Source organism: Saccopteryx bilineata, chromosome 3, assembly GCF_036850765.1.
Source record: "Saccopteryx bilineata isolate mSacBil1 chromosome 3, mSacBil1_pri_phased_curated, whole genome shotgun sequence".
NCBI lineage: Eukaryota > Metazoa > Chordata > Mammalia > Chiroptera > Emballonuridae > Saccopteryx > Saccopteryx bilineata.
In genome coordinates this window covers 148233058-148249851 of record NC_089492.1, presented here as the reverse complement: position 1 = coordinate 148249851, position 16794 = coordinate 148233058, and the positions used below count along the sequence as shown (strand labels likewise).

The 16794-nt window shown below is 37.0% G+C and overlaps 1 long non-coding RNA gene across 1 annotated transcript in view; it reads right to left on the bottom strand.

The window, feature by feature from the left end:
• Nucleotides 1–15415, bottom strand: part of LOC136328841 (uncharacterized) — a 33247-nt gene extending 17832 nt beyond the window's left edge. The window contains exon 1 of the long non-coding RNA XR_010730102.1: nucleotides 15202–15415. This is a non-coding gene — a long non-coding RNA (uncharacterized lncRNA). The remainder of the gene's footprint in view (nucleotides 1–15201) is intronic.
• Between the last annotated feature and the right edge of the window lie 1379 nt (nucleotides 15416–16794).

The window sequence follows — 16794 nt, the reverse complement described above, 5'->3', positions numbered from 1 at the left end:
TGTTTTTGTTTTTTTCTTGTTTGTTTATTTTTGTGGCATTTTGGGTACTTTTACATTGCTTTTTAACTCACTAGCATTCCTCCCAACCCAAGGTCTCCATTGTATTTAGTCTTCGCTCCACTGAATACAACAGATTGTTACTTATTATTATTATTTTTTTCTTCTTTATTATTCTTTTTTTCCTCCTTTTTTCTGGTTCCCTCTTATCCCTCTCATTATATCTCTTAGTCGACCATCACTTACAAGCAAATCATCTTATGCTTGTCTAAGATTTTCTTCCTTTTTTTTTTTTTTTTTTTTTGTATTTAGTAGGTCCCTACTCCCTTTTTTTGCCCCTTGAACTCTTCACCCCAAATCAGGCCCTCCATTATAGGCAGTTTTTGTTCCATTTAGCATAATATAATTCACAGGTCATCACGTGAGGAAGGGATATTTCCTGAGGAGGGGAGAGGAGGGAAAGAAAAGAAAGAAAAAAGGGGGAAATAATAAATTATTACTTTTTTTTTGTGGGGTGTTTTACCTTTTTTTTTTTTTTTTTTACTTTTTACTCTTTATTAATTCTAATTAGTGCTATCAACAAGACCACCCTCAGATGCCAATAAGAAAGAGGAAATCAAATATTATGGATACAAAAGAAAGAGAGGTAACACAAATAGATGTGGAAAAATCTATGGAGAAAAGACTTAACATATTGGAAGCCTTGGAGCTAAATGACAGAGAATTTAAAATAGAAATCTTAAAAATACTCAGAGATATACAAGAAAACACAGAAAGGTAATTTAGGGAGATCAGAAAACAACTCAATGAACACAAAGAATATATTACCAAGGAAATTGAAACTATAAAAAGAAATCAAACAGAAATGAAAAACTCAATTCACGAGCTGAAAAACGAGGTAACAAGCTTAGCTAACAGAACAGCCCAGATTGAAGATAGGATTAGTGAAATAGAAGACAAACAACTTGAGGCACAACAGAGAGAAGAAGAAAGAGACTTAAAAATAATAAAAAACGAGAAAGTCCTACAGGAATTGTCTGACTCCATCAGAAAGAATAACATAAGAATAATAGGTATATCAGAGGGAGAAGAGAAAGAAAATGGAATGGAGAATATACTCAAACAAATAATAGACGAGAACTTCCCAAGCCTGTGGAAAGAACTAAAGCCTCAAATTCAAGAAGCAAACAGAACACCGAGTTTTCTTAACCCCAACAAACCCACTCCAAGGCACATCATAATAAAGATGACACAAACCAATGACAAAGAAAAAATTCTCAAGGCAGCCAGGGAAAAGAAGAGTACAACATATAAAGGAAGGCCTATTAGATTATCATCAGATTTCTCAGCAGAAACTCTACAAGCTAGAAGAGAGTGGACCCCAATATTTAAAGCCCTGAAAGAGAGGAACTTTCAGCCAAGAATACTATACCCATCAAAGCTATCCTTCAAGTACAAAGGAGATATAAAAACATTCACAAATACAGAAAAGATGAGAGAATTTATCAGCAGAAAGCCCCCACTCCAGGAAATACTAAAGGGGGTTTTCCAACCAGATTCAAAGAACAAAAGAAAACAACACCACAAGTAACAGCTCCACCAAGAACACAATAAAACCAAACTTAAACTGTGACAACAAAGGAAAAAAAAGGGGGGAGAGGATGGAGATTAACAGTAGCAAAGGACGATGAAGTGCAGAAATACTCATAAGATAGGGTACTACAATGAATATGGTAGGTACCCTTTTCATTACTTAATGGTAACCACCCTTGAAAAAACCACCACAAAAACACTTGACTTAAAAAAGGTAGCAACAGAGGAAAGAAGTATGGAACACAAACAAACAAAAACAAATGATAGAAAAACAAAAGAGAAGAATCAAACAAGATACAAAACTAACAGAAAGCAATTTATAAAATGGCAGTAGGGAACCCACAAGTGTCAATAACTACACTAAATGTAAATGGATTAAACTTACCAATAAAAAGACACAGAGTAGCAGAATGGATTAAAAAAGAAAATCCAACTATATGCTGCCTACAAGAAACACATCTAAGCAACAAGGATAAAAACAAATTCAAAGTGAAAGGCTGTAAAACAATACTCCAAGCAAACAACACCCCAAAAAAAGCAGGCGTAGCAATACTCATATCTAATAATGCTGACTACAAGACAGAAAAAGTACTCAGAGACAAAAATGGTCATTTCATAATGATTAAGGGGAAGTTGAATCAAGAAGACATAACAATCCTTAATATACATGCACCAAACCAAGGAGCACCAAAATATATAAGACAGCTACTTATTGACCTTAAAACAAAAACTAACAAAAATACAATCATACTTGGAGACCTCAATACACCGCTGACGGCTCTAGATCGGTCATCCAAACAGAGAATCAATAAAGATATAGTGGCCTTAAACGAAATACTAGAACACCTGGATATGATAGACATCTACAGGACACTTCATCCCAAAGCGACAGAGTATACATTTTTCTCTAGTGTATATGGATCATTCTCAAGAATTGACCATATGTTGGGCCACAAAAACAATATCAGCAAATTTAGAAAAATTAAAATTGTACCAAGCATATTTTCTGATCATAAAGCCTTGAAACTAGAATTCAACTGCAAAAAAGAGGGGGAAAAACCCACAAAAATGTGGAAACTAAACAACATACTTCTAAAAAATGAATGGGTCAAAGAAGAAATAAGCGCAGAGATCAAAAGATATATACAGACAAATGAAAATGAAAATACGACATATCAGAATCTCTGGGATGCAGCAAAAGCAGTAATAAGAGGAAAGTTCATATCACTTCAGGCCTATATGAACAAACAAGAGAGAGCCGAAGTAAACCACTTAACTTCACACCTTAAGGAACTAGAAAAAGAAGAACAAAGACAACCCAAAACCAGCCGAAGAAAGGAGATAATAAAAATCAGAGCAGAAATAAATGAAATAGAGAACAGAAAAACTATAGAAAAAATCAATAAAACAAGGAGCTGGTTCTTTGAAAAGATCAACAAAATTGACAAACCCTTGGCAAGACTCACCAAGGAAAAAAGGCACAGGACTCAAATAAATAAAATCCAAAATGAAAGAGGAGAGATCACCACAGACATCATAGATATACAAAGAATTATTGTAGAATACTATGAAAAATTATATGCCACCAAATACAACAATCTAGAAGAACTGGATAAATTCCTAGAACAATACAACCTTCCTAGACTGAGTCATGAAGAAGCAGAAAGCCTAAACAGACCAATCAGCAGGGAGGAAATAGAAAAAACTATTAAAAACCTCCCCAAAAATAAAAGTCCAGGCCCAGACGGTTATACTAGTGAATTCTATCAAACATTCAAAGAAGACTTGGTTCCTATTCTACTCAAAGTCTTCCAAAAATTTGAAGAAGAAGCAATACTTCCAAACACATTTTATGAGGCCAACATAACCCTCATACCAAAACCTGGCAAGGATGGCACAAAGAAAGAAAACTACAGACCAATATCTCTAATGAATACAGATGCTAAAATACTAAACAAAATACTGGCAAACCGAATACAACAACATATTAAAAAAATAATACATCATGATCAAGTGGGATTCATCCCAGAATCTCAAGGATGGTTCAACATACACAAAACGGTTAACGTAATACACCATATCAACAAAACAAAGAACAAAAACCACATGATCTTATCAATAGATGCAGAAAAGGCTTTTGATAAAATACAACACAATTTTATGTTTAAGACTCTCAACAAAATGGGTATAGAAGGAAAATATCTCAACATGATAAAGGCCATATATGATAAACCATCAGCCAACATCATATTAAACGGCATAAAACTGAGGACTTTCTACCTTAAATCAGGAACAAGAAAGGGTTGTCCACTCTCTCCACTCTTATTTAATGTGGTGCTAGAAGTTCTGGCCAGAGCAATCAGACAAGACAAAGAAATAAAAGGCATCCATATCGGAAAAGAAGAAGTAAAGGTATCACTTTTTGCTGATGATATGATCCTATACATCGAAAACCCGAAGGACTCCACAAAAAGATTATTAGGAAACAATAAACCAATACAGTAAGGTCGCAGGATACAAAATTAACATACAAAAGTCCATAGCCTTTCTATATGCCAACAATGAAATATTAGAAAACGAACTCAAAAAAATAATACCCTTCACGATTGCAACAAAAAAAATAAAATACCTAGGAATAAACATAACAAAGAATGTAAAGGACCTTTATAATGAAAATTACAAAGCATTGTTAAGGGAAATCGAAAAAGATACAATGAGATGAAAAAATATTCCTTGTTCTTGGATAGGAAGAATAAATATAATCAAAATGGCCATATTACCCAAAGCAATATACAAATTTAATGCAATTCCCATCAAAATTCCTATGAGATTTTTTAAAGAAATGGAACAAAAAATCATCAGATTTATATGGAACTATAAAATACCCCGAATAGCCAAAACAATCCTAAGGAAAAAGAATGAAGCTGGGGGCATTACAATACCTGACTTTAAACTATATTATAGGGCCACGATAATCAAAACAGCATGGTATTGGCAGAAAAATAGACACTCAGACCAATGGAACAGAATAGAAAGCCCAGAAATAAAACCACATATATATGGTCAAATAATCTTTGATAAAGGGGCCAACAACACACAATGGAGAAAAGAAAGCCTCTTCAACAAATGGTGTTGGGAAAACTGGAAAGCCACATGCAAAAGAATGAAACTCGACTACAGCCTGTCCCCGTGTACTAAAATTAATTCAAAATGGATCAAAGACTTAAATATAAGACCTGAAACAATAAAGTACATAGAAGAAGACATAGGTACTAAACTCATGGACCTGGGTTTTAAAGAACATTTTATGAACTTGACTCCAATGGCAAGAGAAGTGAAGGCAAAGATAAATGAATGGGACTACATCAGAATAAAAAGTTTTTGCTCAGCAAGAGAAACTGATATCAAAATAAACAGACAGCCAACTAAATGGGAAATGATATTTTCAAACAACAGCTCAGATAAGGGCCTAATATCCAAAATTTACAAAGAACTCATAAAACTCAACAGCAAACAAACAAACAATCCAATAAAAAAATGGGAAGAGGACATGAACAGACACTTCTCCCAGGAAGAGATACAAATGGCCAACAGATATATGAAAAGATGCTCAGCTTCATTAGTTATTAGAGAAATGCAAATCAAAACTACAATGAGATATCACCTCACCCCTGTTAGATTAGCTATTATCAACAAGACGGGTAATAGCAAATGTTGGAGAGGCTGTGGAGAAAAAGGAACCCTCATTCACTGTTGGTGGGACTGTAAAGTAGTACAACCATTATGGAGGAAAGTATGGTGGTTCCTCAAAAAACTGAAAATAGAACTACCTTATGACCCAGCAATCCCTCTACTGGGTATATACCCCAAAACCTCAGAAACATTGATACGTGAAGACACATGTAGCCCCATGTTCATTGCAGCACTGTTCACAGTGGCCAAGACATGGAAACAACCAAAAAGCCCTTCAATAGAAGACTGGATAAAGAAGATGTGGCACATATACACTATGGAATACTACTCAGCCATAAGAAATGATGACATCAGATCATTTACAGCAAAATGGTGGGAACTTGATAACATTATACGGAGTGAAATAAGTAAATCAGAAAAAAACAAGAACTACATGATTCCATACATTGGTGGAACATAAAAACGAGACTAAGAGACATGGACAAGAGTGTGGTGGTTACCAGGGGTGGGGGGAGGGAGGACATGGGAGGGAGGGAGGGAGGGAGGGAGAGAGTTAGGGGGAGGGGGAGGGGCACAGAGACTAGATAGAGGGTGGCGGAGGACAATCTGACTTTGGGCGAGGGGTATGCAACATAATTTAATGACAAAATAACCTAGACATGTTTTCTTTGAATATATGTATCCTGATTTATTAATGTCATCCCATTACCATTAATAAAAATTTATTTTAAAAAAAAAAGTCTGAGGAAACTCTAAGAGAGCTCTGTGACAACACGAAGAGAAAGAACATCTGCATCATAGGGATTCCTGAAGGAGAAGAGAAAGAACAAGGGATAGAGAACCTGATTGAAAAAAATCATGGCTGAAAACTTCCTTAAATTCATGAAGGAAAAAGTCACACAAGTTCAAGAAGCACAGAGAGTCCCATTAAAGAGGAACCCAAAGAGGCCTACACCAAGACACATCATAATTAAAATGCCAAAATTAAAGGACAACAAAAAATACTAAAAGCTGCAAAAAAAAAAAAAAAAAAAAAAGCAGAGGAGCCCCATAAGGATGGCATCCAACTTCTCAACAGAAACACTAGAGGCCAGAAGGGAATGGCAAGAAAAATTCAAAGTAATGCAAAACAAGAGCCTACAACCAAGACTTCTTCATCCAGCAAGGCTATCTTTTAAAATTGAAGGAGAAATAAAAAGCTTCTCAGACCAAATAAGAAATAAAAATTTGAAAGATTTCTAGAAATTTATTACAACAGAACTAATGCTGCAAGAAATGTTAAGAGGCCTGTTGTAAACAAAACAAAGGGGAAAAAATCTAGAAAAAAAAAGAATGTAGATTTAAGGGATAAAATGGCAATAAAAAACTACATATCGATAATAACCTTAAATGTAAATGGCAATAAATATGCAAAACCAGAGCCTTCAACCAAGACTTCTCTATTCAGCAAGGCTATCACTTAAAATTAAAGAAGAAATAAAAAGCTTTCCAGACAAAACAAAACTCAAGAAATTCATTACAACCAAACCAATGCTACAAGAAATGTTAAGGGACTTGCTGTAAACAGAACAAAGGGGAAAAAATCTAGTAAAAGAAGAATGTAGATTTAAAGAATTAAATGGCAGTAAACAACTACATATCAATAATAACCTTAAATGTAAATGGATTAAATGCTCCAATCAAAAGACATAAGGTAGCTACATGGATAAGTAAACAGGACCCATACACAGGCTGTCTACAAGAGACCCACCTCAAACCAAAGAGACACAGTCTGAAAGTGAAGAAATGGAAAACAATATTTCATGCAAATGAAAATGAAAGAGAAGCTGGGTAGCAATACTTATATCTGACAAAATAGACTTTAAAACAAAGGCTATAGTAAGGGATAAAGAAGGTCACTACATAATGATAAAGAGAGCAACCCAAGAGGAAGATATAACCATTATAAATATCTATGTGCCTAATATAGGAGCACCTAAATTCACAAAGCAGATTTTGATGGGCGTAAAGGGTGAGATCAACAGCAATACTATAATAATAGGGGATTTTAATACCCCACTAACATCAATGGATAGACCCTCAAGAAAGAAAATTAACAAAGAAACAGCAGCCTTAAAGGACACACTAGATCAACTGGATTTAATAGATATCTTCAGAACATTTCACCCTAAAGCAGCAGAATATACATTCTTTTCAAGTGCTCATGGTACATTTTTTAGGATAGACCACATGCTAGGACACAAAATGAGTCTCAATAAATTTAAGAAGATTCAAATCATATCAAGCATCTTCTCTGATCACAATAGCATGAAACTAAAAATCAACTACAATAGAAAAACTGAAAAAAACATTCAAACACTTGGAGACTAAACAGCATGTTATTAAATAATGAATGGATTAGCAATGAGATTAAAGAAGAAATAAAAATTTCCTTTAAACAAATGAAAATAAACATACAACAACTCAAAATTTATGGGACACAGCAAAAGCAGTCTTGAGAGGGAAGTTCATAGCATTACAGGTATACCTTAAGAAGCAAGAAAAAGTCCAAATAAACAACCTAATTCTACATATAAAAGAACTAGAAAAAGAACAACAAACAAAGCCCAGAGGAAGTAAAAGGAAGGAAATAATAAAGATTAGAGTGAAAATAAATGACATAGAGGCAAAAAAAAAAAAATACAAAAGATCAGTAAAACCAAGAGCTTGTTCTTTGAAAAAGTAAACAAGATTGATGAACCTTTAACCAGACTCATCAAGAAAAAAAGAGAAAGGACTCAAATAAATAAAATTAGAAATGAGAATGAAGAAGTAACAATTGACACAGCAGAAATACAAAGGATTTTAAGAAAATACTATGAAGAACTGTATGCCAAAAAAAATTAGACAACCTGGGTAAAATGGACAAATTCCTTGAAACATATAACCTTTCAAAAATCAATCTGGAAGAATCATAAAACCTAAAGAGACCAATTACATCAAAAGAGATTTAAACAGTTATCAAAAAAACTCCCAACAAAAAAAAGTCCTGGGCCAGATGACTTCACAAGTGAATTTTACCAAATATTCAAAGAAGAACTAACTCCTATCCTTCTCAAGCTATCTCAAAAATTCAAGAGGAGGGAAGACTTTCAAGCCCCTTTTGTGAGGTGGGCATAATCCTCATTCTAAAACCAGGCAAAGACACTACAAAGAAAGAAAACTATAGGCCAATATCCCTGATGAACTTAGATGCTAAAATTCTTAACAATATATTAGCAAACCGGATCCAGCAATACATGAAAAAAATCATATATTATGATCAAGTGGGATTTATTCTGGGAAGGCAAGGCTGGTACAATATTCACAAAACAATGTGATTCATCATATAAACAAAAAGGAGAAAAATCACATGATAATATCAATAGGTGCAGGAAAACTATTTGATAAAATCAAGCACCGATTTATGATCAAAACTCTCAGCAAAGTGAGAATACAGGGAACATACCTCAACATGATAAAGGCCATCTATGACAAACCCACGGCCAACATCATACTCAATGGGCAAAAATTAAAAACAATCCCCTTAAGATCAGGAACAAGGCAGGGGTGCCCCCCTTTCACCACTCTTATTCAACATAGTTCTGGAAGTCCTAGCCACAGCAATCAGACAAGAAGAAATAAAAGGCATCCAATTGGAAAAGAAGAAGTAAAACTATCAATATTTGTTGATGACATGATATTGTATATAGAAAACCCTAAAGTCTCAGACAAAAACCTACTGGACCTGATAAATGAATTCAGCAAGGTGGCAGGATGTAAAATTAATATTCAGAAATCAGTGGCATTTTTATACACCAACAATGAACTGTCTGAAAGAAAAAGAAACAAAACAACAATCCCCTTCACTATTGCAACAACAAAAAATAAAGTACCGAGGAGTAAATTTAACCAAGGAGGTTAAAGACTTACACTCGAAAATTATAAAACATTGATAATAGAAATCAGGAACATATAATCAAGTGGAAGCATATACCGTGTTCATGGATAGGAAAAATAAACATCATTAAAATGTCTATATTACCCAAAGCAATTTATAAATTCAATGCAATTTTTATTTAAATACCAATGGCATACCTCAAAAAAATAGAACAAATATTCAAAAAATTTATATGGAACCAAAAAAAAAAATACACAAATAGCTTCTGCAATCTTAAAAAAAAAAGAATAAAGTCGGTGGTATCAGACTTCCTGATATCAAGTTATACTACAAGGCCATTGTACTCAAAACAGCTTGATACTGGCATAAGAACAGGCATACAGCCTGACCAGGTGGTGGTGCAGTGGATAGAGCGTCGGACTGGGATGCAGAGGACCCAGGTTCGTAGACTCCGAGGTTGCCAGTTTGAGCGTGGGCTCATCTGGTTTGAGCAAAGCTCACAGCTTGGACCCAAGGTCACTGGCTCGAGCCAGGGGTTACTTGGTCTGCTATAGCCCCTCGGTCAAGGCACATATGAGAAAGCAATTAATGAACAACTAAGGTGTCGTAACGAAAAACTAATGATTGATGCTTCTCATCTCTCTCCGTTCCTGTCTGTCCCTATCTATCCCTCTCTCTGACTTCTCTCTCTGTCTCTGAAAAAAAATAAAATAAAGAACAGGCATACAGATCAATGGAACAGAACAGAGAAACCAGAAATAAACCCACTCCTTTATGGACAATTGATACTTGACAAAGGAGGTAAAAGCATACAATGAAATAAAGACAATCTCTTTAACAAACGTTGTTGGGAAAATTGGACAGGTACTTACAAGAAAATGGAACTAGACCACCAACTCACACCACACACAAAAATAAACTCAAAATAGATAAAAGATTTAAATATAAGTCGTGAAATCATAATCATCTTGGAAGAAAACATAAGCAGTAAACTCTCCAACATCTCTTGCAGCAACATATTTGCTGATTTATCTCCATAGGCAAGTAAAATAAAGGACAGGATGAACAAATTGGACTATATCAAGCTAAAAAGCTTTTGCACAGCTAAAGACTATTAATATGAACAAAATAAAAAGACACACCACACAATGGGAGAACATATTCGACAATAAGTCTGATAAGGGGTTAATAACCAAAATTTATAAAGAACTCGTAAAACTCAACACCAGAAAAGTAAACAACCCAATCATAAAATGGGCAAAAGAACTGAATAGACACTTCCCCAAAGAAGAAATACAGATGGCCATATAAAAAAATGTTCAACATCACTAATCATTAGAGCAGTGGTTCTCAAACTTTTTGAAGTTGGGATGCATTTAAAACTCTACAAATAATTGTAGGTGCACTATATACAAATTTCTGAGAAATACGTTATAATAATTAAGTCACATATTAAAGAAAAAATATAAATCCCAAGTGTGCTTTTATAGTAATTAAACAAAATAAATATGACAAAATTAAATTTATTCTGACATTAAAAAACATTTTTATGTTACATTTTTTGAGTTACACTTTTTAGAATTCATAAAAAAGAGGAGTTAAAAATAAATAAACAACAAAAAAGTTATCTTTTTATATATATATAGATACATTCTTAGTAAGATTTAGTAAATTTGGCAGGTCCTGGCACAAATGTGTTAACTTTTTCATTCTTGTGTTTATGAGAAACATGAGCCTAATGTGTCCTAGAGATTTCTTCAATGTTTGGGCATATATTTGAAAGACAAACTTTCATTTCCTTGTCAATACCTTGTAGAATTCCTCTCTTTATACTTAGTTGTGTTGAGGGTAGAAAAACCTAATTAACACAAATCGGATGCTGAAAATTGTAATAAAATGTTCAAAACTTTTTTAGATATTGCCACACATTCTTCCTTATAGAAATCTAAAAGGCTTCAAGAGACAATTCCTTATGTTTAATCATCAATCCACGATCAGTGGATATAGCTGCCAGTTCTTCTTCTGTTAATGTTAAACCAAAATCTCTTGAAGCTTCCACGAATGGGTTTCTAATCCAATCGTATTGTTCAGTGTTAAGTGATGGAAAATGCTATAAATTAAATTCTGCCCGTTAGCCTTCAAGTCTTATTTTATTTACACTTAACTTTTGCTCACTTCCAGAATCAAATTCTTTAATATTATGCTTCTTTTTGAAAAATCTATCATTTTATTTGGGTGTATTTACCTAAAAATAACATAATTGATGTGTTAATAATAAATATAATGATGATATGTTAGCAAAAAGAGCAGTATTTCCATAATGAAATGGTATATTTGAGAACTATTTATTTTTATATCTGGGTACATGCCGTGAACCAGCGCAGCTAGTAATTCCAACTCCCAAGTGGAAATGGTGCAAAATTAATAAAATATGCAGAATTAAGAAAATACAGGGTTGGGAGGGCCCTGTAATTGCTGCTGGCAAGAACAAAGTGAGCCCAAAAACCGCATTTTGCTTTATTTATAGGACAAAGTGAGGCCATGAGCAAATCAATGGTCTCTGATCACGTTTCCAAGGCAACCCAAGAATTTTTACCAAGTGCAGAAAACCCCCACCATACATATCATCTTAACTTTATACTAAACAAAAAATAGAAGAAACTTGCCTCCAGTCTTTCCCGGGAACATGGGGGGTAGTGTAAACAATCCAGTACCACAGCTTAACAGCCTTTTGCAACCTAATCAGGCAAGTTCGGTGGGGGGTTGGGCAGACTGTCAGGTTACAGCCAATTCCCCACACCTCTGTCCCCCCAAAACCTAAACTCCAAAAACCCTGTTGGTTTTTTGGTCCCCAACAGGCACATATTTCTCTGGAATAACATAGGGTGCATCTGGAAATCTAGGACACACTAGTGCATTCTGGCGCACACTTTGAGAACCACTGCATTAGAGAAATGCAAATTAAAACCATAATGAGATACCACCTCACAACTGTTAGAATGACGCTCACTAACAAAACAATACATAATAAATGCTGGCCAGGGTGTGGAGAAACGGGAACCCTCCTGCACTGCTAGTGGAATGCAGACTGGCGCAGCCACTGTGGAAAACAATATGGAGATTCCTCAAAAAACTAAAAATAGAAATGCCTTTTGACCCAGCTATCCCACTTTTAGGAATATATCCTAAGAGTATCAAATCACTGATTCAAAAGAAGAAATGCACTTCCATGTCTATTGCAGCATTGTTTACAATAGCCAAGATCTGGAAACAGCCCAGTCCATCAGTGGACGAATGGATTAAAAAGCAGTGGTACATATACTCAATGGAATACTATGGGGCCATTAAAAAGAAGGAAATCTTACCTTTTGCGACAACATGGATGGACCTGGAGACTATTATGCTAAGTGAAATAAGCCAGCAGAGAAAGAAAAATATTATATGACCTCACTCATATGAGGAATCTAATGAACAATGTGAACTGAGGAATGGAATAAAGGCAGAGGTGTGATCAAAGGGACCAGAGGAAAAGCGGTCAGAGGAAAAGGGGATGAGAGGCTGGGATCAGAAGGGAAAGAGATTAATGAAATTATATATACAAGGTTATAAAGAGCAGGACAGAAAATCCTGAAGGTAAGGGATGAGGGTGTTGGGGGGAGGGGGCAAAGGGGGTGTCAAGAGGAACATGGGAGTGGGGGGAGGGAGATATATTTGGTGGGACACTTGGATCTATGTAAGCACAATAAATTAAAATCAATTAAAAAATAAAAGAAAGAAAACTTATTAGATGAATGTGTGAATGCATCAAATTTGGTTCTGGAAGATTCCTCAGGTTACTGTTTGAGTCATCCAATCAGTTTAGAGATGTGTTTCTAGAGCATGTCTGTTTGCAGACAGATGATGCCTGTGAATATGCAACCCTCCACAGCATTGCAGACAGCTGTGCCGGGACAACTGCCCAGCTACAGGAGATGTGCTTTTCGACTTAACAGGGCACTACTCATTCTCACCAGTGTGGTGTCACTAACCAGAAAGCTTCCCGAAACATATGCTTGGTAGTTAAACAAGGAATGACTGGTTATTATGTACATATTTAATTACTGTTCATATTAGTATAAGACAAATCATGGTAGTATGTGTGTATTCTAGATGCTTCATTAGCGATGCATAATATTGTTAATGCTTTAATGAGCTATAATAAGAAGGTCTTTGCCAAGCACTCACATTGAAAAAAGTCCCTAACACACAAAGCACCCCAACAGCGACACAGGCTTTTCTAGCAATGAAGACTGACTGCAGGCCCATTCTTTTGAGGTGTCTGATGTGGTTCAAACCACTACTTCTCTAAACCTCAATTTCCTTCTCTGTAACACTTGGATGGGCCACCCTCCTAAGTCTCACTTTCCCCATGCTCCCCTCCTATCTCATTCTGGCAACTCTGACCTTCTTTGGAAACCACTGTCCCACCAGGCTCCCTCCCACCACGCAGCCTCTGTGCTTGCTGTCATCCTTGCTTCTTCTCAACTCTCTGTCCATGTGGCTCCTGTGATTCAGGTCTCTGTTCAAGAGAAGGCTCATTTCCTCAAAGAAGGCTTGCAGCAGAATCCACCGGGTCAAACTCTTCCATTAAAGACCATATTTTACCGTATCTATCTCTGATGCAGCTTTCCTTGCATTTCTGTGATTATGTGACTCGTGTTTATCCCCTCCCCTAGACTACAAGCTCCTGCCTGCAAAAAGAGATAGTCTGTTTGCACTCATCACTGTAACCCAAGAACTAGAGCATAGTGGGAGCTCAGTTAGTATGTGCTGGGTGAAGAAATAAAATTAATCAATAAATTAACATAAAGTACATGACATCCACCTAATAATAATAATATTAAGAGGCAAACAGCTTACTCCCATCACCACTATGCCCTCCCCCAACATGTGACCCTTACCCTCATATAATTTCAAATTATAAACACCTGAGTGTACAATCATTGCATTTCTTCTGCCAGCTGCCCACCGCCCACCACTGATCCACCTAGCCAGGGTGTCCTGCATGGACAGTACCTCAGTGTTTGCCCCTGAGTGTAATGTCATCTTCCTGCTCTTTGCTTTTCTCCTTCAGGATCTAGTGCAGAAGACCCTAAACTCTTATGTTTATTGAATCAGCTATTATTTGGTGTCTTTAAAGAAATCTGGGCCCTGGCTGGGTAGTTCAGTTGGTTAGAGTGTTGTCTGATACCCCAAGTTTGTAGGTTCTATCCTTGGTCAGGGCAAATACGAAAATCAACCAATGGCCTGACCAGGCAGTGGTGCAGTGGATAGAGCGTTGGCCTGGGACACTGAGGACCCAGGTACAAAACTCCAAGGTCGCTGGCTTGAGTGTGGGTTCATCTGGCGTGAGCACGAGGTTGTCAACTTGAGCGTCGGATCATAAACATGACCCCATAGTTGCCATAGCTAGCTTGAGCAAGGGCTCACTGGCTTGGCTAGAGCCCCCCAGTCAAGGAACACATGAGAAGGTAGTCAACTAAGGTGCCACAATGAAAGATTGATACTTCTCATTTCTCTCCCTTCCTGTCTTTCTGTCTCTGTCTGTTCTTCTATCTTTATCTCTTGCTAAAAAAAAAAAAAAGAACCAACCAGTGAATGCATAAATAATTAGAACAACAAATCCATGTTCCCCCCTCTCCATTTCTTCTCTCTAAAATCAATAAAAAATTAGAAAAAATAAAGACATTATATGCTTTCTTTTCCTTCATCATTCCTCCCTCTCTTGCTCGCTTCTCCCTTAGTCATCCTATTTGTGATCCAAAAGCTCACCTTAATCATGACTGATAAAAGCAAGCAGTGCTTAAGGGACTGGTCTGAATCAATGAGGAGAGTGGGTTAGATGTCATAAAGTCCTTGAACATCAGGGCCTCCCCAACAGTCTGCCATTTAGCTTCCCCCAGGCGATTCTATTTCTTTAAGAGGTCAGCATTTGGAGTAAATGCAAACAGTCTACCCACCTTTGAGATGCAGCATGTAACTACTAACACAGCAGTGATGTGACTGATGCGAGGGTTATGTCACTGTCGACATGCAGGATCTTAGCTGCACTCTGCATGGCTGATGTGGGCATTCCAAGGATTTATAATATTGTTTCTATGCAGAAGGTCCAGATTCTTGAGCTCTTTTGTGACTCTCAATCTTCCTTCTGAAAGATGGAAGCAGTCTTGTAATCGTGGAGAAGATCTGTTGGAGATAAGGCCACCCAAATTTTAAAGAGTGCTGGTCATGTCAGTCTTGTTCTGGGATCCACACCAAGCTCCCAAACACTTGAGTTGGAGTGAGCTCCCAGTGTGCAGGTCCCAGAGTCTGTGACAAATGAGATCATGCAAGCCTGAGGCAGCAGTGGTGACAGTGATACTTCCCAGAACTGTCTCCATCCCTTAAGGTGTCCCCTGTGCCTGGGTCCCCTGTGTTCCTGTCTGTCTTTCTGGTGTAGCTGGCCTCTCCTTTCTCAGCTTCTCTACCACCAGCCCTCAATGGAGCCTACAGTCTCAGTAATCTCAGTACGACACCCTTTGCAAACACTGCCCAACAACTTAGAAGGTAGAAATGAATGTCCCACTTTACAGATGAGTAGACTCAAGAAAAAGGCTAGGCAGGGCAGTGAGTATGGATGTTGCTGGCAGCCTTCTTCCTTCTAAGCCCCTGTCCCCCCTGTCCCTCTCAGTCTAGGACTGACATGTACATGTCTGGGCTCTTATCTGAGGAGTAATTTACACAGAGTCCAGAGTAGACAAAGCCCAAATGGTATGGCTCCCATACAGAGAGAACCCAAGGTGAGCCCTAGAGAAAAACCATCAAGGGGCCAGCTGGAGCGGTGACAGGCTACAACAGAGAGCAGAGTACTGGATCTGGAGCCAGAAGTCAGCATAAAGTGAGCAGTACAGAGTGGGCATCTCCAGGTAAAAAAAATCAGGCTGAGGGTTGAGAAGAAGAATGATACTCCGGCAGAGCACACCTGTCAGTCATGTCACAGATTTCAGGCAACTGGTACACCAAGGAAGACATTCCCACAGTCCCTGTTGGATGGCATGCAGGCACATGTGCCTTCATACAGTGGGTGGGAGGGGGAGTCTGAGATGTTATAAAGTGATAGATAAAGAAGATGCAGTACATATGCACAATGGAATATTATGCAGCTATAATAAAGCAGTCCTGTCACATATGACAACATGGTTGGACCTTGAAGCATTAAGCTAAGTGAAATAAGTGAAGCAGAGAAAGGCAAGTGGTATATGATCTCATCTACATATGGAACGTTAGGGAAACACTGAGCTCATAGAAAACGAGGAGAGAGTGGTGCTCGTCAGAGACATGGGTAGAGGCGGTGGGTGGGGAGGGCATAATGGATAAAGGGGGCAAAAAGGTAAAAACTTCCAGTTATAAAATTATAAGACATGGTGATTAAAGTTAATAATATATATTGCTAAGTGAGTAGATCTTAAAATTTCTCATCACAAGAAAAACATTTTTGTAACTGTGCGTGGGGCCAGGTGTTGACTCGACATATTGTGGTGATCATTATGTTGTATACTTGAAACTAATATAGC